Genomic DNA, 23182 nt, shown 5'->3' with positions numbered 1-23182 from the left:
ATTTTCTAAATTTTTTTGCTGTTGTTTTTTTTGGGCCACACTCATTTGATGCTCAGGGGTTACTCCTGGGTAAGCGCTCAGAAATTGCCCCTGGCTTGGGGGGACCATATGGGACAATGGGGGATCGAATCGCGGTCCTTCCTTGGCTAGCGCTTGCAAGGCAGACACCTTACCTCTAGTGCCACCTCACCGGCCTGACTCAAAGAGTCTTATTTACTAGATCTGAGGTTGTTGTTGTTGTTGTTGTTTTTCTGGTTTTTGGGTCACACCTGGCAGTGCTCAGGGGTTACTCCTGGCTCTGCACTCAGAAATTGCTCCTGCCAGGCTCGTGGGATTATATGGAATGCTGGGATTTGAACCACCATCCTTCTGCATACAAGGCAAACGCCTTACCTCCATGCTTTCTCTTTGGCCCCAAGATCTGAGGTATTTTTCGGGTGTGTGTGTGTGTATGAGAGAGAGAGAACATACTGGAGATGCTCAGTGGTTACTGCTGGCACTATACTCAGGAATTACTCCTGGTAGTGTTCAGGGACCATATGGAATGCCAGGGATTAAAACTCAATTGGTTGCATGCAAAGCAAAACCCTGCTCATTATCCTTTTGTTCCAGTTCCTCTGCTTTGAGTCTTATAGGTTTTCCTTTGTTTTTAAGTTTATTTTTTGATCTTGATGGTTGTGGTATTCTCTCTATTTGGCTTTTGTCTTTTATTTGGGGAGTGGGCATACCCAGTGGTGCTCAGGAGTTATTCCTGGCTCTGTGCTCAGGAAACACTCTTGTCAGGCACTAGGGACCATATGGGATACAAGGGACCAAACCTGGATGGGCCACATGCAAGGCAGATGCCCCTACCTGCTGTAATATTACTCCAGCTGCTTTTTTTTTTTTTTTTTTTTTTTTATCATTTTGAATACCGTGTATCTTGAAGTTTTTCTAGATGAGCATATTTCTCTGGGACCCTTTGGGCTTCTTGGTTCTTGGTGCCTGTATTCCTCAACTCAAGGAAATTTTAATTTTTTTATTATTCATTTATTCATTCATTCATTCATTTATTTATTTTGTTTTTTTGGGTCACACCTGGCAGTGCTCAGGGGTTATTTCTGGCTCCAGGCTCAGAAATTGCTCCTGCCAGGCACAGGGGACCATATGGGGCGCCGGGATTCAAACCGATGACCTCCTGCATGAAAGGCAAACGCCTTACCTCCATGCTATATCTCCGGCCCCCTATTTATTTTTTTAAATGTAAAAAATTTAGACTTCTGTTTGTGCATTTAAATTTTTTTAATTTTTTATTTTTAATTATGAGAACAATGATGCAAAGAGGAGAAGGTAAAGTTACAGTGGAAGGACAATCGCCCATAAACAGTTCTCAGAAGAAATACCCTTGATGACGCCGAAATATTGAACTTACAGTCAAAGAACATTAAGAAAAATAAGGCAGAACCCATGTACAATTATTTTATCCTCAAGTCCCCAGATTGTAGTACATTATAACATTTCTTAGTAGTACACAAAGCAATCTAAAGCCATGAATTTATGTGACTCCTTAAACATTGAAGGCATAGTATTTTTTTTTATATTTTCATGCACATACATATTGGTTTAAGTTAACATCAAAAGGTTAAGAGTTTTTTTTGTTTAAGGGTTAGAGTCAAAGGAGCACAGTAAAAACGGTGTTAGAGTGGCAAATATTGTTTGCATAGGCCCACCAAAATATGGGGGACATGGAAAGGAAAAGCCTCGGCCTAAATACAAGGAGACCCTACCCCTGAAGTTTCCTGGCATAAGACCAACTCTAGGCTCCAGGCAAACTAGTTTGTTCAATCCAAGTCATTGTCTGTAGTGCCAATACAATTTTATTTTTCACGCAGTCTCTATTGTTGGCATCAGGTTTCTGTATTAAAGATCCTGGAATCTGCACATCCTACATTGAAGTCAGGCTGGTGTGGAGTATCCTCTAGTTTCACCTCGCAATTAAGGGGCAATACAGAAAGCCCAGTCCAGTAAGCAGGTCATTGTTGTTGTTAAGTCTTCTCAGTGTTAAGGGAAGTCTCTTTTGAGTAGGTTGATGTCAGAGCAGCAGTAGGGTCTTCCCTGGTAGAGGATTGTCTCCAGGTGATGTTATAGACAACCTTGGATGTTTCGTAGATGTCTTCCCTAGATCAGGGGTGAATGGAGAATGCCCATTCTTCTGAGGCCTCTGCCAGGTCATTATGTCAATGTTCAGGGTGTAAGGTCCCATTGCACTACAAGATTTGTGTGTTCCCATCTCTATTAGATAAGAACTTATTTGTATGTATAGTATTTTCTCGTTTTAATGTGCCTAAGCAAATAAAAAATAAAGCCACGTGGCATTATCGGAGTATATGGGGCGTAAGAACACGTCCAACAATACCCATGACTTGGTTCAAACATAAGCATTAAACTGAGGGACTCTTTCACCAAATTCCCTATTGAACAGTTCACAAAGAGAAGAAAAGATTAAAAAAAAAAAAAAAGAAAAAAAGGAACTCGTCAGTATATAAGAAAATATTCAGCAAGAGTTATAGCCGTCAAAGAAAACAAACATAAAATGTTGAAAAGACATACGTGTACATTCTATGCCTTTTGGAATAGTTGGGGGGGGGGTGTTAACTCCAGGGCACCACTATGGTCTGTGACTTACGATTCTACAGTACTTAAATTAAAAAGGGTAAATGTGGAGTAATGATGATGGGGGTGAGAGAGTTAAGAGAAAAATGATCTTTTGTAGGGGTGTGCAAAAGGGCAGATACAAAATGGACTTTCTGCATACACAAAAACATAATTCAATGGTAGTGAGAACTATTATGTATCTTGTGCGCCCCCACACGGTTTTGAAAATATAGACTGATAAGATATTACCAATGACTGCTTTAGTGCAACCCACTAGTAAAGCCTAGGGTAACCTTCAAGCTCCACTGAGGGACCCACCTCTCTGGCTTGCCCAGGCATGTGGCCCGGGGAAGCTCTGGAGATCTGGAGCAAGGTGGTAGAGGGGTGCTGGGGTCACCCAAGTCCCGCACCCCCCCTAGGCCTGGTTAAGAAGGCCTCTGGCATGGCGGAGACCTGCCGAACCCCATGGTGCATTTAAATTTTTAAAATATATATAAATCTAGGGGCCGGCGAGGTGGCGCTAGAGGTAAGGTGTCTGCCTTGCAAGCGCTAGCCAAGGAAGGACCACTGTTCAATCCCCCGGTGTCCCATATGATCCCCAAGCCAGGGGCAATTTCTGAGCGTTTAGCCAGGAGTAACCCCTGAGCATCAAATGGGTGTGGCCCAAAAACAAAAAAAAAGAAATCTTTATATATAAATATGTATTTATATATCTATATATTTATATATTATTTATATTTATTTATATATTATGTAAATATATGCATCTTTATTTAAGCACCATGATTACAAGCAAGTTCGTAGTTGGGTTTCAGTCAAACAGAACCCCCCCCCCCCTTCACAAGTGCAACATTCCCACCATCAATACTTTCCTCCTCCCCCACTCCTACCTGTATTCTTTTTTTTTTTTTTTGTGGTTTTTGGGTCACACCCGGCAGTGCTCAGGGGTTACTCCTGGCTTCATGCTCAGAAATTGCTCCTGGCAGGCACAGGGGACCATATGGGACACCGGGATTTGAACTGATGACCTTCTGCATGAAAGGCAAAGGCCTTATCTCCATGCTATCTCTCCGGCCCCTCCTACCTGTATTCTTGACAGGCATTCTTCTTCTCTCATTCTTTAACATTGTCATGCTAGTTGTTAGTGTAGTTATTTCCCTAACAGCATTCATCACTCTTTGTGATGAGCTTCAAATTCTGAGTCGGTCCTTCTGGCCCTTCCAGCCCTTAACTCTATTGTCTCTAGGCAATATTACAGTAATGTTTTTAATCTTTTTTAAAACCCATAGATGAGGGGTTGGAGAGATAGCACAGTGGTAAGGTGTTTGCCTTGCACACAACTGATGCGAACAGATGGTGGTTCGAATCCTGGCATTCCATATGGTCCCCCGAGCCTGCCAGGATTGACTTCTGAGCACAAAAGCCAGGAGTAACCCGTGAGCGCCGCCGGGTGTGGCCCCCCAAACAAAAAACAACCCATAAATGAATGACACTATTCTGTGTCTTTCTCTCTCCCTCTGACTTATTTCACTCAGCATAAAATATTCCATGTACATCTGTGTTTAGTAAAATTTCATGACTTCATCTTTCCTGACAGGTGCATAATATTCCATTGTGTATATGTACCACAGTTTCTTTAGCCATTCATCTGATGAAGGAATCTTGGTTGTTTCCAGAGTCTGGCTATTGTAAATAGTGCTGCAATGAATATAGGTGTGAGGAAGGGATTTTTGAATTGTATTTTTTTTTGTTTGTTTTTTTTTGGGCCACACCCGGCAGTGCTCAGGGGTTACTCCTGACTGCTCAGAAATAGCTGCTGGCAGGCACGGGGGATCATATGGGACACCGGGATTCGAACCAACCACCTTTGGTCCTGGATCGGCTGCTTGCAAGGCACACAACGCTGTGCTATCTCTCTGGGCCCTGAATTGTATTTTTGTGTTCCTAGGCTATATACCTAAGAGTGGGATAGCTGGATCATATGGGAGTTCAATTTTCAGTTTTTTGAGGAATCTCCATATTGTTTTCTATAAAGGCTGGACTAGACAGCATTCCCACCAGCAGTGAATAAGAGTTCTTTTCTCTCCACATTCCCACCAGCACTGATTGTTCTTGTTGCCAGTCTCTTGTGTGAGATGGTACCTCATTGTAGTTTTTTTTTTTTTCTCATTGTAGTTTTTGATTTGCATCTCCCTGATGATTAGTGATGTGGAACATTTTTTCATGTGTCTTTTGGCCATTTGTATTTCTTCTTTGAGGAAATGTCTGTTCATTTCTTCTCCCCATTTTTTGATGGGGTTATATATTTTTCTTATTAAGTTCTGTCAGCACCTTGTATATTTTTGATATTAGTCCCTTGTCTGATGGGTATTGGGTGAATAGTTTATCCCATTCTTTGGGTGGCTTTTGTAACTTGGGCACTATTTCCTTTGAATTTAAGAAACTTCTCAGTTTAATATAGTCCCATCTGTTTATCTCTGCTTCCATTGTTTGGAGAGTGCTGTTTCCTCCTTGAAGATGCCTTTACTCGCAATGTCATATAGTGTTTTTTTTGGGCCACACCCGGTGACGCTCAGGGGTTACTCCTGGCTATGCGCTCAGAAGTCGCTTCTGGCTTGGGGGACCATATGGGACGCGGGGGGATCGAACCGCGGTCAGTCCTAGGCTAGTGCAGGCAAGGCAGGCACCTTACCTCTAGCGCCACCGCCCGGCCCCGTCATATAGTGTTTTATCTATGTGTTGTTCTATAAACCTTATGATTTCAGGCCTGATATCAAGGTCTTTAGTCCATTTGGATTTGATCTTTGTGCATGGTGTTAGATGGGGGTCTAAGTTCGCTTTTTTGCAAGTAGTTTGCCAGTTGTGCCAACACCACTTTTTTTTTTTAAATTTTTTTATTCTACTCATTTTTCTGGGGGGCCACACCCGGCGTTGCTCAGGGGTTAGTTACTCCTGGCTGTCTGCTCAGAAATAGCTCCTGGCAAGCACGGGGGACCATATGGGACACCGGGATTCGAACCAACCACCTTTACTCCTGGACCAGCTGCTTGCAAGGAAAACGCTGCTGTGCTATCTCTCCGGGCCCCCAACACCACTTTTTGAAGAGGCTTTCATTGCTCCATTTTGGACAATGCTTTGGGAGTATTCCCATTTTAATGATCTTAATCCTACCAATCCATGAGCAGGGTATGTATCTCCATTTTCTTGTATTCTCTTATTTCTTTTATTTTTTTTTTAATTTTTTATTTTGGTTTTTGGGTCACACCTGGCAGCGCTCAGGGGTTACTCCTGGCTCTATGCTCAGAAATCGCTCCTGGAAGGCTCAGGGGACCATATGGGACGTCGAGATTCAAACTACCGTCCTTCTGCATGCAAGGCAAATGCCTTACCTCCATGCTATCTCTCTAGCCCCTTGTTCTCTTATTTCTTGAAGCAGAGTTTTGTAGTTTCTTTGTAAAGGTCCTTCACCTCTTTAGTTAATTGACCCCAAGATATTTGAGTTTGTGGGGTACTAATGTGAATGGGATATTTTTGTTTTGTTTTTGGGTCACACCCAGCAGCTCAGGGGCTACTTCTGGCTTCAGAAGGCTCAGAAATCACTCCTGGCAGGCTCCGGGGACCATATGGGATGGCGGGATTCAAACCAATGACCTTCTGCATGAAAGGCAAACACCTTACCTCCATGCTTTCTCTCCAGCCCCGGGATTATTTTTTTAATGTCCATTTCTTCTCTATCATTATTAGTGTATAAAAAGGCCATTGTTTTCTGCATGTTAATTTAGTAGCCACTTTGCTATATGGATCTATTGTATTTAGAAGCTTTTTGGCAGAGTTTTTAGGGGTTTCCAAATATATTATCATGTCATCGGCAAACAGTGAGAGCTTGACTTCTTCCTTATCTATCTGGATGCCCTTGATATCTTTTTCTTGACTAATCGCTCTGGTAAGTACTTCCAGCACTATGTTGAATAGGAGTGGTGAGAGGGCAGCTTTGTCTTGTTCCAGATATTAGGGGAAAGGCTTTTAGTTTATCTCCAGTTGTAATATATATTTGCCATTGGCTTGTGGTAGATGGCCTTGACTATATAGAGAAAGTTCCCTTTCATTTCCATCTTGCTGAGAGTTTTATTATTTATTTATTTATTTTTATCAAGAATTAGGTGTTGAACCTTACCAAATTCTTTCTCTGCATCTATTGATATGATCATATGATTTTTGTTTTTTTGTTGATACGGTGTATTATGTTGATTGATTTACGGATATTAAACCATTCTTGCATTCCTGGGATAAAACCTACTTGATTGTGGTGGATGACCTTCATGATGATTCATTGAATTCTATTTGCCAGAATTTTGTTGAGGATCTTTGCATCAGTTCATCAGGGATATTGGTCTGTAATTTTCTTTTTTTGGCAGCATCTCTACCTGGTTTTGGTATCAAGGTGATGTTAGCTTCATAGAAACTATTTGGAAGTGTTCCTGATTCTTCAGTTTTATGAAAGAGCCTTAAAAGGATTTGTAGAAATTCCTCTTGAAAGGTTTGAAAGAATTTATTAGTGAACCCATCTGGGCCTGAGCGTTTGTTTTTAGGAAGATTTTTGATCACCATTTCAATTTCCTCAATAGTGATGGGGCTGTTTAGATATGCTGCCTCATCCTTATTTAGCCGTGGAAGGTTATGAATCCAAAAATTTGTCCATTTCTACCAGGTTCTCATGTTTTGTGGCATAGTTTCTCAAAGTAGTCTCTGATTACCCTTTTTACCCTTTGAGTCTCTGCAATATCTGTAATGATTTCCCCTTTTTCTTTTTTTCTTTTTGGTTTTTGGGCCACACCCGGTAACGCTCAGGGGTTACTCCTGGCTATGCGCTCAGAAGTCGCTCCTGGCTTGGGGGACCATATGGGACGCTGGGGGATCGAACCGCGGTCCGTCTCCTAGGCTAGCGCAGGTAAGGCAGGCACCTTACCTCCAGCGCCACCGCCCGGCCCCGATTTCCCCTTTTTCATTTCTAATCTGGTTTATCAAGTTTCTCAATTTCTTTGTGAATTTTGCCAGTGGTTTATCAATATTGTTTATTTTTTCAAAGAACCAACTTTTTCTTTCATTGATATTTTGGATTGTTTTCTGGATTTCCACTTTATTGATTTCTGCTCTAAGCTTTGTTATTTCCTTCTGCCTACCTTCTTTTGGTTCCATTTGTTGATCATTTTCTTTTTTTGGGGCCACACCCGTTTGGTGCTCAGGGATTACTCCTGGCTAAGTGCTCAGAAATTGCCCCTGGCTTGGGGGGGGGACCATAAGGACGCTAGGGGATCAAACCACGGTCCTTCCTTGGCTAATGCTTGCAAGGCAGACACCTTACCTCTAGCGCCACCTCGCTGGCCCCTGTTTCTAATTTTATAAGCTGTGTCATTAAGTTATTCATGTAGGGGCCCAGAGAGATAGCACAGCGGCGTTTGCCTTGCAAGCAGCCGATCCAGGACCTAAGGTGGTTGGTTCGAATCCCGGTGTCCCATATGGTCCCCTGTGCCTGCCAGGAGCTATTTCTGAGCAGACAGCCAGGAGTAACCCCTGAGCATCGCCGGGTGTGGCCCAAAAACAAAAAACAAAAAAAAAAACAAAAAACAAAAAAAGTTATTCATGTAGGCCCCTTCTTCCTTCCTGATGTATTGCAAAGCTATAAATTTTCCTCTCTGTACTGCTATTGTTGTGTCCCATAAATTCTGATAATTTGTGTCTTTATTGTCATTTGTTTTATTAATGATTTCTTTGTTTCTTCTTTGAATTTGCCTTTCTATTTCTATTTCTGATTCTTGTATTATTCCTCTTGAACTCACCCCATAGTTTTTTTTTTTTTTCTTTCTCTCTCTTTTGGGGGAAGAAAAAGGAGGAAAGAGAAAAAGAAAGGAAGGGCAAGAGAGAGGAGAAAATGGGATTAGAATGAGTGAAAGAGAGGGAGATTAGAGATGAGTGGAGGGGGGGAGATGGAGAGGGAGAGAGAGAGAAGGGGAGAGGGAAGAGGGAGAAAGAGTTCACCCCATAGTTCTTTGGTATGTTATATATATTTTTCAGACTACTTTCCACCTGTTTGTGTTGTTTCTCAATCTTCTACTCCTGAATCTTTTCCTCAGCTGCTGTTCAGAGCTTCTTTTGAAATTTTTTTTATCACCTATAATGCTCTTCATTCCTGTCATTTCTTGAATGTAGTAGTTTTTTTTATTAATACCTTTTATATTTTCTTGTTCTTTGCTGACTACCCCTGTGCCATTGTTTCTTTGAGTTTGTTAAACATCCTCATGGTGTCACTAACATCATTGTTGGAGGATTTGCTGAGCTGGTTGGGCATTTGTGCCTCCAGTAATACTGTTTTGAACTTGATGAGCCTCTAATGTATTTTTTGCATTGGTGTTCTAATGTCTTGCTTGCTGTTTTCGGGGTGTCTTTGTAGTTAGAACCCTGGAAGATGCTGAGGGATTAGGTTGGAGATTGCTTGCTTTCTTCTCTGCTGTCTTTACTGGGATGGCAAAGAGCAAGCAGAATGTGAAGAGCTATGTGCCAGTTAATATGGCACAGGTTGGATGTGGGGGCTACTGGGACCAAACTGGAAGGAGAAGACTCTGCCTCCCATTCCAGAGTGGACCATTGATGTCAGCCAGAAACTAGCCTCACCAGGGATCATGTCATCCTTGCACAGAGGCCATGCTAATCTTTTCTGTATAGTTCCAGTTTTAGTATATATGCTGCCGAAGCAAGCACAAACCTCACCAGGGATCATGGAGAGTAGCAGCAGAAAGTCAGGAGCTGTGGTACAGACCAGTTAATATGGCTTATTGTATATCTGTTTAACTGCAAGGAATATGGAATAAAGAGAGATGTAATATGTTCAGTGAACAATTCTTTGTTGTTTTACACTGAAGTGCATTGTTAAAGTGGTGTTATAGAATTTGTTCTTTCTTTTTTTTTTTTTGGTTTTTGGGCCACACCCGGCGATGCTCAGGGTTACTCCTGGCTGTCTGCTCAGAAATAGCTCCTGGCAGGCACGGGGGACCATATGGGACACCGGGATTCGAACCAACCACCTTTGGTCCTGGATCGGCTGCTTGCAAGGCAAACACCGCTGTGCTATCTCTCCGGGCCCGAATTTGTTCTTTCTTTCTTTTTTTTTTTTTTTTTTTTTGGTTTTTTGGGCCACACCCGGTGACGCTCAGGGGTTACTCCTGGCTATGCGCTCAGAAGTCGCTCCTGGCTTGGGGGACCATATGGGACGCCGGGGGATCGAACCGTGGTCCGTCTCCTAGGCTAGCGCAGGTAAGGCAGGCACCTTACCTTTAGCGCCACCGCCCGGCCCCCTGTTCTTTCTAATGTTATGGGGTCTCTTGAGTGCCAGGGTTTTTAGATTTTTAGTTACTCAGAACTTGCTTGAAGATTTTTAAACTGTGTACACTTAAGGAAAGGGAAATTCTCTTGCTTGTCTAACGGCTGATAATTCTTAATACTGGTTTCAGTAACCAGATGGTACGTTTCTGGGAAGCCTTTTGTAGACATAGCAGTGTCATGAATTGAGTCATTTTGGACATTTATTTTTTTTTTAATATTTTTTATTTTGACCATATTGGCTTGGACATTCTTATAGCACTCCTTGTTATACTGCTGATCCAGAACTTTCTCTTTGTATCATAATTACGTTTGGGTTTGCCTTCTCCTCTGTGTTTATATTATTCAAGACTAAAATTATTTATGCGTAATTTTTTTTTGTTGTTGTTTTTGTTTTTTGTTTTTTTTGGCCACACCCGTTGACTACTCCTGGCTATGTGCTCAGAAACTGCTCCTGGCTTGGTGGAACTTGTGGGACGCTGGCGGATTGAACAACGGTTCGTCCCAGGCTAGCGCAGGCAAGGAAGACACCTTACCACTTCTGCCACTGCTCTGACCCCATTTTTGGCCTTTTTGTGTTTTCTTTTGGTGGTGGGGGGCACAATCAGCATTGCTCAGGGATCACACACTGGCTCTGAGTTTAAGACTCACCCTTGGTAGGGTCCTGTGGATCATATAAGATGCAGGAGAAAGAAACCTGGATCAGCCATATGGATGACAAACACCCCACCCACTGTACTATCTCTCGGACTCCTTGGTTCTGTCACTTTAAAAACCTGAGACTTGGGGCCAGCATGATAACACAGTGGTAGCATGTTTGCCTTGCATGAGGTCAATCTGGGGCAGACCTGGGTTCAATTCCTGGCATCCCATATAGTCCCCCGAGCCTACCAGGAACGATTTCTGAGTACAGAGCCAAGAGTAACCCCTGAGTGCTGTCGAGTGTGGCCCAAAAACCAAACAAAAACCAAACAAAAACCCCAAAACCACTAAACCGAACCAAACAAATCCCAAACCTGTGACTTTTCAAATACTCTACCGGATAGCACACTCTCTGCAAATCGGCCATCTCTTCAGGTCTGTGTTTGTTTTCTCCATGAAAGTAATCCAGCCTCGAGTTGTTCAGAGTAGCAGATGGAAGGAATCCATAGAGATGTGGATTTATTAGCTCCCACAATAAAAGACCACACACTGGTGATGCTAAGGATTAGAAATTGTTTGCTGAATGAAAGGAAGATGGAACCTGCTTTCAGTACATTTTTTTCAGCCATGTGGCTAGGCTAGCTCTTGTGACTATAAGAAGAGCAGAAAAAGATTTTGTAAATTTAACTTCACGCCTTGCATTGCTGCTGCAGCAGCTGCCGTAGATGGAGAAGGGGCAGCTTTTCCTCCTCAGTGGGCACAGATGGAACCTGCCCTGTAGCTGAACAGCCTGATTCATGGTGCTTTCTTTGTTGAATTAAGAAATTTGGGTTGTCTCTAGAAATCTTTTGGAGAATGAATATATATATTATATGTATAATTTTTAGCATGTCTAGTATTTTGAAGAACAATTGTTGAGAACTGATAATATATTTAATCTCTTCCTGAAAAATAAGATTTTGATTTCACTCATAATTTTTATAGCTTCTTGGAGAAATCACCAGATAGCTTTACTTTTCAAACCCTGAGTTTACTTAGGATTATGGCAATTACTATGAAATTGGGAAGCGAAAAATAATGTATGTGGAGCATCTAACTTGCCATAATACCATGAGACCTTACCTTTCACTAAATTGAAATATTTTATGTATTATGTATTGTTTATAGCTATAAATTAAGAGACTAGAAGTATCTTTAAACTTGGCAGAAATTTTACTTTGAAAATAGCAACAATGGGCCGGAGAGATAGTATGGAGGTAAGGTGTTTGCCTTTCATGCAGATGGACGGTAGTTCGAATCCCGGCATCCCATATGGTCCCCTGTGCCTGCCAGGGGCGATTTCTGAGCCTAGAGCCAGGAGTAACCCCTAAGCGCTGCTGGGTTAAAAAAAAAAAAATAGCAACTTGTCTGAAGAAAAAAATTCTGAGATTTTTAAAGCTGGCATTTAAAAAACTGCACTTTTTGATGCTGTGAAGTTCAATGAATGGGAATCTTTTCCTGTGTTGTTACTCTCAGCAGTGACTAGATGGATGAATTCTTCCGTATTTAGAACTCAGAATACACCTACCAGCCCCTTCCAAGACATAAAGGAGCAGAGAAAACTGACCTTAGCAATGATCTAATAATCTCCGAGAAAGAGCCTTTCGGAATTGTCCAAGAGGTAAAGACTAGTGTATCTAGAGATAAAGAAACAAAAGAGCCTGTGACAGTATGGAAAGAATCTGACATTTGCTTTGTCTATTCAGAGGATGAAAGGAATTCTGCCGGCTTAGTAAAAAACAAAACAATAATTGGTTTTATATATCAGTTTAACCCTAAAATCCAGGCATCAGAATAATAGGATCTAAACATTTTTTTTCTGAGAAATTGTTACCTCTTTAAAAATGTATATAGAGCGGTTTTGTTTTGGAAAGGAAAACGTGACATGGATTTTATAAGCTTAGTAGCTGTAGGTGGAGACTCACTTGTTTTGTTTGCCGAGCCTTTTTAATAAGCAGGGAAGTAGGATTTCAAAGGTTGGAATTTTTTTCTGGGACCTCTGTTCTTTTCATAATACTTCAAATAATTTCAGCCAAAGTGGCATGCAGGGAAAAGTAAAACAAATATGAAAATTTCCCCCGCTTTTGATGATGATTCTGATCTCTCTGCCTGAAGAAAGACGGAGCTCTGATGTGAGGCAGTGATTGTCTCCCTTTGCTGGACCCAGAGGGAGCTGGTTTAGTGGAGTGCTGGCTAGTGAGCACAGCGTGGAGAGCAGGACTGATTGTTTTCCTCTGTGCCCAGTGGCACGCAGGTACTACTAGTTCACTGTCTGGGGAGTGGCTTTTTTTGTCTGGTGTCTGTTATGGATGATTCCAGCATCCAACAAAGGAGAGGATTACAGGTGAGTAACTGAAAGCCTTTTTTTTACTGACCTCCTTCCTCTTAGTGTCTTTTGAAAATGGACTGAATAGATTGCTTCAATTCTGTTTTAATTAATTTGAGGCAGGGTAGAATATAATGTAATTAACTCCCACTTCTTTCCATCACATATTGATTTAGTCTTTTTAGAAGACCTTGATATTTTGATAGAAAATAAATGCTGCGTAGTATCACTTACAGTAAGGGAGCAGTTAAGATTCGTGGAGGATGCTGTGTAATTCTGGACATCACATATTACTGCTGACACTGTTTACAGCAAACATTCTGTCCTGACCACTATGCCTGTCCCCCCCCCCTGTCATATTTGTTTCATGCATATTTGACTCTACACAGTCTTAAAAACTTAAAAAAAATTACGATTATGTACAAATATAGAATATACAGTAGCCTTTGTACTTTTTGGAAAGGTTTTAGAAGTCTTCTCTTTAAGTCTTGGGGAATTTGTTACAAGAAAGTGAGGCAGAACAATGAGGAAGAAATAGAGAAACAGATAGACAACCTTTAACTGAGGAGTTTTTTTTGTTTGCTTTTATTTTTGTTTTTGGGCCACACCCGGCAATAATGTTCAGGGTTACTTGTGATCCTGCACTCAAATCACTTTTGGCTATGTTTGGGGGGAATCAGGATCAAACTCAGGTTGGTTATGTTCAAAACAAATGCTGTACCCACTGTGCCATCACTCCAGCTCCCAAAATTTAGGTTCCTGTGGTGGTTTTTTGTTGTCATTTTTTTTGCTTGTTTGTTTGATTTTTGTTTCGGGCCACACCCGGCAGTATTCAGAGCTTACTCTTGGTTCTGCACTCGGGGATTATTTCAGTTTAATGAATGACTTTAAATCTAAAAGAATATCACAATTCTTGTAAGTTTTATTATTTCCCATGTTTTAAGCAATGAAATGTTTAAACAGTGTTTGTTTTCAAAACATCCCATTTTAGTCTTATTTTGATACCAAATTTTACTTTATTTGGGTATAGATTATATACAATGTACGCACAGATATGAAATTTGTACATTGATCAGGTTTTGTTTTTGTTTTTGTTTTTGGACCACAAGCAGCTGAACACAGGCTTAATTTCTGACTCTGTACTCAGGGATTGCTCCTGGCAGGCTCTGGGGACCATATGGTGTGCCAGGGATTGAACCCATGTCAGTTGTATGCCAGGCAAGTGCCTTACCTGCTATGCCATTTCTCCAGCCCTAGGTTAATTTTTAAATGACATCCGATCTTTATTACCAGTGCTTTTTAGTCCATTGTTGAATATTTTTAAAGCCAATATAAAAAATAAATATAAAATATTGAACTAATCTTATAATAATTTTGTTTAAGGTCTTATTTTTATTTTGATATCTGTAAGCTTTCAGTAATATTTTCATTAATTTTAGTTTCCTATTAACTTGGTAAATTTAAGACACAATGATATATATATATTTATTTTTTGGTTTTTCAGGCCACACCTGTTTGATGCTCAGGGGTTATTCCTGGCTAAGCGCTCAGAAATTGCCCCTGGCTTGGGGGGACTATATGGGACGCCGGGGGATCAAACCAAGGTCCTTCCTTGGCTAGTGCTTGCAAGGCAGACACCTTACCTCTAGCGCCACCTTGTTCCTATTATTTGTGCTTTTGTTTGTTTGTTTGTTTGTTTTGGTTTTTGGGTCACTCCTGGCTCTACCCTCAGAAATCGCTCCTGGCAGGCCCAGGGCACCATATGGGATTCCAGGATTCAAACCACTGTCCCTCTGCATGCAAGGCAAACACCCTACCTACATGCTATCTCTCCGGCCCCTATTTGTACTTCTTATTATAGGAATATAATCCACTCCAGCAGTTGTTCAGTGTAACTTGGCTTTATAAGTCATTACCTTAATTTAGATTTTGTTTGTTTTGTTTTTGTTTTTGGGTTACACTCCTGGCTCTACACTCAGAAATCGCTCCTGGTAGGCTTGGGGGACCATATGGGATGCTGGGATTCAAACCACCGTCCTTCTGCATGCAAGGCAAATGCCCTACCTCCATGCTATCTCTTTGGCCCCTTAATTTAGATTTTTTTTTTTTTTGATTTTTGGGCCACACCCAGTAATGCTCAGGGGTTACTCCTGGCTATGTGCTCAGAAGTTGCTCCTGGCTTGGGGGACCATATGGGACACCGGGGGATCGAACCGCTGTCCATCCTCGGCTAGCTCAGGCAAGGCAGGCACCTTACCTTTAGCGCCACCGCCCGGCCCCATTAATTTAGATTTTTTTTTTTTTTTGGTTTTTGGGTCACACCTGGCAGTGCTCAGGGGTTATTCCTGGCTCCAGGCTCAGAAATTGCTCCTGGCAGGCACAGGGGACCATATGGGGCGCCGGGATTCGAACCGATGACCTCCTGCATGAAAGGCAAACGCCTTACCTCCATGCTATCTCTCCGGCCCTAATTTAGATTTTTAATGTTGTTTTACTTACTGTGCTGAGAATCTCATTCAAACCCAGGACCTCCTGCATTCAAGCCCTGCATTCTCCTACTGAGTTACATCCTTAGCCCAGTACTTTATTTTATTCATCCTGTTAATACAGTTGATTGGCTGAAATGTATTGTTTTATTGCGCTGGGATATTTTGAGAAGTACTTTCAAGAAGTGCTGAGACACGTGTTAAAGTAGCTGCCAGTAAAAAAAAATGACTTGACTCAATAAGCAATTGGATTGCCTTTTTATATCTTTTATCTTTAGTTGTCAGGATTCAGAGAGGAAATTCAAATTGTTGAATGGGGGATATTTTTCATTATTATGCCTTTTTGTTTATTATTAATTTTTTAGTGTTCTAGGGGGATTGAGTCTGGTACTTTCAGTTCTTTATCCTGAGTCTTTGTATTAGTCCAGTACTTACAAGGCTATGTGGCACTTTCACTTAGATGTTTTTTTCAGCTTTTTTTTCTTTCCCTGATACTTTAAAAAATAATGTCAGGGGCTGGAGAAATAGATACAGTGGGTAGGGCACTTGCTTTTGCACATGGCTGACCTGGATTTGATCTTTAGCATCCCACATGCGCCACCAGGAGTAATTCCCGAGTACAAAGCCAGGAAAGCTCTTGAGCAGGGTGTAGCCTAAAAGCAAAAATAAGACAAAATAAACAAAAACAAGGGCCCAGAGAGATAGCACAGGCGTTTGCCTTGCAAGCAGCGGATCCAGGACCAAAGGTGGTTGGTTTGAATCCCGGTATCCCATATGGTCTGTGCCTGCCAGGAGCTATTTCTTTTTTTTTTTTTTTTTTGGTTTTTGGGCCACACCCGGTAACGCTCAGGGGTTGCTCCTGGCTATGCGCTCAGAAGTCGCTCCTGGCTTGGGGGACCATATGGGACGCCGGCGGTCCGTCTCCTAGGCTAGCGCAGGTAAGGCAGGCACCTTACCTCCAGCGCCACCGCCCGGCCCATCCCAGGAGCTATTTCTGAGCAGACAGCCAGGAGTAACCCCTGAGCATCGCGGGGTGTGGCCCAAAAACCAAAACAAACAAACAAACAAACAAAACAATAAAAAGAATGACACTTTTTTAGATGTGAAACCCATTAGGTTATCCATTTAGTATAAAGGATGTTATTCAGATAGCCAGATGTGAAAGACACAGGGCAAGTTATGGAGAAAGGACCTAATGCTTCCTTGCTTCTCTAGGTGAGACATTTTCTGAAATGTGTCTCTCTCCCTCCCTCCCTCCCTCCCGGCATCGCTCAGCGGTTACTCCTGGCTCTATGCTCAGAAATTGCTTCTGGCAGGCTCAGGGGACCATATAGGATGCCAGGATTCGAACTACTGTCCTTCTGCATGTAAGGCTAACGCCTTACATCCATGCTATCTCTCCGGCCCCCAAATACTTATTTTAACCTACCATGTTATTTTTTTTCTGATGTATCTTTTGCTAATAGCATGTATTAGGTTGCCCTTTCCTTCCACCCTCACTTATAAAGTTATTTACATTTATTATTATTTATTTTGGTTTTGGGACTATACCTGGTAGAGCTCAGGGCCTATTCCTGGCTCTGTACTCAGGAATCACTCCTGGTATTACCTGAGGGACCACGGCTTAGGCTTCCAGGGCTTGAACCCTAGACGATGCAAGGCAAGCAGCATCTCCACTACATGATCTCTCTGGCACCAGTTTACATTTATTTTTGCTAATGAGATTTCAGGTTTCTGCTGCCTTCTTGCATTCCATATGCTTCAATTCCATGTCTCATAACCACTTCTTTGCTATTTGAAAATATCGATGAAGTAGTTTTGCTTTGTGTTTTTAATTTAGTTCTCTAGCTCTGCTGGTGAATTAGAATAAATTAAAATTTTAACTTTCTCCTGAATGGCATGAGGATCCCGTCCATCTCATCACCATCTCTAAACTCACAGATTTTTGTTTTTAGCGTTCCATTTTGTCTTTTGTTTTCTCTTTCTTTCTTTCTTTCTTTCTTTCTTTCTTTCTTTCTTTCTTTCTTTCTTTCTTTCTTTCTTTCTTTCTTTCTTTCTTTCTTTCTTTCTTTCTTTCTTTCTTTCTTTCTTTCTTTCTTTCTTTCTTTCTTTCTTTCCTTCCTTCCTTCCTTCCTTCCTTCCTTCCTTCCTTCCTTCCTTCCTTCCTTCCTTCCTTCCTTCCTTCCTTCCTTCCTTCCTTCCTTCCTTCCTTCCTTCCTTCCTTCCTTCCTTCCTTCCTCCCTCCCTCCCTCCCTCCCCTCCCTCCCTCCCTCCCTCCCTCCCTCCCTCCCTCCCTCCCTCCCTCCCTCCCTCCCTCCCCCCCTCCCTCCCTCCCTCCCTCTCTCCCTTCCTTCGTTTTTGGATCATAGCGCTCGGGGGCCACTCCTGGCTCTATGCTCAGAAATCACCATGGCAGGCTCGGGGATGCCGGGATTCAAACCACTGTCCTTCCTTCACTGGTGAGAATTGAGAGCATGAGGGAGGCTTCGGGAGGGAGCTGCCCTAGGCAGACAGTTTTGGCAAGTAGTGTTCTCCATGTTGGTGACTACTGACTGAAAGACAAATACCAGCCTCGTGACCTTGGCTTGCATATTTACTTGTGGGGGTAGTGGCTACTGCCTCTGGACACTTGGCCTTTGTCTATTCCTTTGAAATATTTTATGGGTTTGGTCATTGTGAATGCATAAATGAGTGATGCATGAAGACAATGTAATACTTTTAAATGTTTGCTTAGTGGACCAGCAAAAGGAAGTTAGTGGTTATTTCTTTCGAATTTAGTGTGTATAGCTTTTTTGCCACTTTGGAGAATAGCTGGAAAAAAGTAGGAAATATTTTCTTATGTATGCAATTATCAATCTTCATTCTTTTGAGGGAATCCTAAATAGTAAACTTCACATAAAATTTAGAAACTTGGGGCCAGAGTGATAGTACAGCAGGTAGGGTGTTTGCTGTGCTAGTGACTGATCTGGGTCTGATCCCTGGCATCACATATGGTCCCCTGAGCCTGCCAGGAATGAGTCCTGAGCCCAGAGCCAGAAGTAACCACTGAGTACCATCTGATGTGGCCCCAAATCAATAAAAACAAAAAAGTTTAGAATCTATAAACAGTTTACCCTTGATTTTTAAGTTAGCTTTTGGAGAACAGCACCTTATCCATTAACTTTAGGACCTTGCTACAAGTAGACTGAACAGAAAGAATTATTCATTATTATATAATTTGTTAGTCTGGTTTTTTTGCACAGGGATGGGAAGAGAGCTCAGAATTTTCTTACCAAGGCTTTACTTTTATTTATTTATTATTTAGCTTTTTGAGCCATACCAAGCTAACTTTGCTCAGAGATCACTCCTGGCAGGACTAAAGGGACAATATGAGATGCTGGAGATTGCAACTAGGTCAGCCAGGTACAACACAAGTAACTTACACACTGCACTATCTCTCCGGTCCCATGATTCATCATTTCTAATCACATCTTTATTGAGGTGTTATGATTTGCAGTTCTGTTATATTTTCTATGCACATATTATTCCATAGCTTATTCCTTTTCTTTTTCCTCCTTTTAAAAATTTGTTGTTATTACCTTTTAGCACTAAATTATATTGCATTGTCTAGATATGCTACAATTTTTTGTTTGTTTTTTGATTTTGGGTCACACCCAACAGTGCTCAGGGGTCTGGCTCTATGCTCAGAAATTGCTCCTGGCAGGCTCGGGGACCAAATGAGATACCGGAATTCAGACCACTGTCCTTCTGCATGAAAAGCAAATGCCCTACCTCTGTGCTATCTCTCCGACCCTAGATATGCTTCAATTTACTTATATAAGTTTTGACAGTTCCAAATAAAGTTGCTATAAATATTTCATATGCAGGCTTTTGTGTGGACATAATCATTCCAAACTTCACAATTTTTATTTTCCCTGTGGTTTTTAATATTAATGAGTAATGCAGTCTACCATTGAAACCTGTTCTCAGGTTTTGTGATGTGAAATAATGGAAATAATGATGGAATAAGAAAATAAAACTAGAAGAACAAAATGAAAGACATTTGAGTTTCAAAAGAGTTCCATACTTGCACACATGTTGATTTTTCTGCTGGCTTCTGATCTCAAACTTTATTGACACTCAACTATGAATCAGATAGAGTTAAAACACCTAATATAGGAGCCAGAGCAGTGGCACGGGCGTAAGGTGTCTGCCTTGTGCACGCTAGCTTAGGACAGACTGCGTTTGACCCCCCAGTGTCCCATATGTCCCCCTAAGCCAGGAGCGACTTCTGAGCACATAGAAAGGAATAGCCCCTAAGTGTCACCGGATGTGGCCCCAAAACCAAACAACAACAAAATCTCACCAAAGAAATTGGAGGATTTTGTGCAAAAAATTTATTTTCTGCCAGAGTTGAGGAAATACATAAATGATCCTGTAAGGGCTGACTAGTAAAAGACATTAATACTTCCCTTGTGTAGGCAATATTTTTGTACCATTCTGTTTTTGTTTTTGGGCCACACCAGGTGGCATTCAAAGGTTACTCCTGGCTTTGCGCTCAGAAGTCACTCCTGGCAGGCTCAGGGGGACCATATGAGATGTCGTGGATTGAACCCAGGTCAACAAAGTAAATAATTCTTGCTCTGTGCTTGGGTCACTATTAGTGATGGTCAGGGAAACATGTGGTATAGGATTTCAACCAGGGTTGGTCACACAAGGCAAGTACCGTACTATCTCTACTTCTCCAACCCCAGTTTTCATCAGTATTAACTATAAATGAGTAGAACTCAGGGAACTGAAGAGATAGTTCAATGGGTAGGACACTTGCTACCTACACAGATTCCATCTCCGACATTCCATATTGTACCTTGAGTATTGTCAGGAGTAATTCCTGAATGCAGAGCCAGGAGTCAGCTCTGAGCATTGCTAGGTATAGCCAAAAATCAAAACAAAAAACGAAAAAAAAAACAAAAAACACCCAAATAAACAAGTGAGTAGAATTTGATTATGAACCTTAATGTGATGATAATGAAATAGTATTATGTATTACTACTTACCTGAATAGTTAATTTATTGATCATATTCAAATATTTATATGCTACCATGCCGGCTAGGAATGACATTGTGAGCAAGCCTGATCTCTGCTTCCAGAAAACAGGTTTAAGCAGTCAATTATTGTAAGGAATTGGAATGATTTAAATGAGCACTGTGTATGGAATTTCTCCTTGAGGAACTAAGGTTTAGATGTATAACAAGATATAAAAGTATTTCAGCCAGAAAGAATAGGTTTGAAGGGCCCGGAGAGATAGCCCAGCGGCGTTTGCCTTGCAAGCAGCCGATCCGGGACCAAAGGTGGTTGGTTCGAATCCCAGTATCCCATATGGTCCCCCGTGCCTGCCAGGAGCTATTTCTGAGCAGACAGCCAGGAGTAATGCCTGAGCACCGCCAGGTGTGACCCAAAAACCAAAAACCAAAAACCAAAAACCAAAAAAAAAAAAAAAAAAGAATAGGTTTGAAGACCTGAATATGAAAGAGTGTGGTATGTCTAAAAGGTAAAATCTCCAGTAATACTTGAGTTATTTGCAAGGAATTTCTATAGCAGTAGGCTACAGGAGGGATTTTAGACTTTTTTTTGGGAGGGGGGAGCCTCACAAACAAAAGGATGAGGGGGTCAAGGGCCATTCTCCAGGGTACTCACCTACTCACCTATCTGTTGGCCTGTTAGATCAGTGCTCACCCCAACTTTTAATGTAGTGCTGTTTACACTCAGTCGTGATGGAAGAAGTTACTAGGGGTATCTGGCATTCCTTGTGGGGCTTTATGGCACCATAATTGAACTCAGGGCTTCATGTATTCAGTACATGCTGTCTTGTTCTTTGAGCTCTTCCCATCAGTTCCCCATTTCCCCATTGAGGAGACTTAAGAAAAAGGACTCAGTTAATTCAAAATACAAATTTATTGATAGTTGGGGTTCAGAGCGGTAGATAGTACAGCCAGTAAGGAAGCTTGCCTTGCATGTGGCAGACTTGGGTTCAATTCCTGGTACCCCATATAGTACTCTGAGCCAGCCAGGAGTGATCCCTGAGTGCAGAGTCAGGAGTAAGCTGTGAACATCCTGGGTGTGGCACCCAAACCAATAAGTAAAATTTGGTAGTTAAAAAAAAAAAATGGAGCGGAGAGATAGCATGGAAATAAGGCATTTGCTTTTCATGCAGAAGGTTGGTGGTTTGAGGGGCCGGAGAGGTGACGCTAGAGGTAAGGTGTCTGCCTTGCAAGCGCTAGCCAAGGAAGGACCGCGGTTCGATCCCCCCCAAGCCTGGGGCAATTTCTGAACTCTTAGCCAGGATAACCCCTGAGCATCAAACGGGTGTGGCCCGAAAAACCAAAAAAAAAAAAAAAAAAAAAAAAGAAGGTTGGTGGTTCGAATCCCGTCATCCCATATGGTCCCCTGAGCCTGCCAGGACCGATTTCTGAGCTTAGAGCCAGGAGTAACTCCTGAGCGCTGCCGGGTGTGACCTAAAAACCATATATATATATATATATATCTTTCATATTTTTTGTTCTGTTATAATGGTTGCACACTTGGATATGGTGTTTTCTCTGTTGCACACGTGAGTTATTATACACTTTGATTGTGGTGCACAATATCATTCAACTTTTTTTTTTTTTGTTTTTTGTTTTTTTTTTGGGTCACACTTGGTGGTGCTCAGGGGTTACTCCTGGCTGTCTGCTCAGAAATAACTCCTGGCAGGCACGGGGGACCATATGGGACACCAGGATTCGAACCAACCACTTTAGGTTCTGGATGGGCTGCTTGCAAGGCAAACGCCGCTGTGCTATCTCTCCGGGCCCAACATTCAACATTTTTTTAAATAGTTTTTGGATCACACCCGTCAGTACTCAGGGGTTACTCCTGGCTCCATGCTCAGAAATCACTCCTGGCAGGCTCAGGGGACCATATGGAATGCCGGGATTCAAACCACCATTCTTCCTGGACCAGCGGCTGCGTGCAAGGCAAGCAACTGCTATCTCTCTGGCCCCATAAAACCAAACACTTTATTATTGTATCAGGGAGTCACAGATGGCTGTGCTTCCTGGATTGCATTTAGCGCGTGGTGTGGTGATTGTGTCCACAAACTCATGCCTCATGCTTCCAAGGAAGAGATTCTACCTCTAAGCCCAAACTCTGGATTTTTCTTTTAAATGTTTCCTAATATTTATATGAGTAAAATGGTTTTATTACAACCTGCCCAATATGATTTTTGAAAATGTGCTATAGGATTAAGGAGCTGTTTTTTTGGGGGGCTGGGGGGTGGGCACACCTGGCGGTGCTTAGGGGTTATTTCTGGCTCTGCACTCAGAAATTGCTCCTGGGGGCTGGAGAGAAAGCATGGAGGTAAGGCGTTTGCCTTACATGCAGAAAGTCATTGGTTCAAATCCCGGCATCCCATATGGTCCCCCGAGTCTGCCAGAAGCGATTTCTGAGCATGGAGCCAGGAGTAACCTCTGAGTACTGCCGGTTGTGACCCAAAAACCAAAAAAAAAAAAAAAAAAAGAAAAAAGAAAAAGAAAAAAAAAAGAAAAAAGAAATTGCTCCTAGCAGGCTTGGGGGACCATGTGGGGATTGAACCTGAGTCCATCCCAGGTTGACTGTGTGAAAGGAAAATGCCCTACTGCTGTGTTATGTCTCCAGCCCCAGATT

General features: G+C 42.0%; 1 protein-coding gene and 1 non-coding gene across 3 annotated transcripts in view; one reads left to right on the top strand and one right to left on the bottom strand.

Moving 5' to 3' along the window:
- Nucleotides 1–23182, top strand: part of MAST2 (microtubule associated serine/threonine kinase 2) — a 163713-nt gene that overhangs the window by 62682 nt on the left and 77849 nt on the right. The window lies entirely within an intron of this gene.
- Nucleotides 9289–9390, bottom strand: LOC126012339 (U6 spliceosomal RNA). Its single transcript, XR_007496852.1, has one exon. It is a non-coding gene; the product is annotated as a U6 spliceosomal RNA (small nuclear RNA).

Source organism: Suncus etruscus, chromosome 6 (assembly GCF_024139225.1).
Source record: "Suncus etruscus isolate mSunEtr1 chromosome 6, mSunEtr1.pri.cur, whole genome shotgun sequence".
Lineage (NCBI taxonomy): Eukaryota > Metazoa > Chordata > Mammalia > Eulipotyphla > Soricidae > Suncus > Suncus etruscus.
Note: the sequence above shows the minus strand (reverse complement) of the source record. Positions and strands in the feature narration are given on the sequence as shown.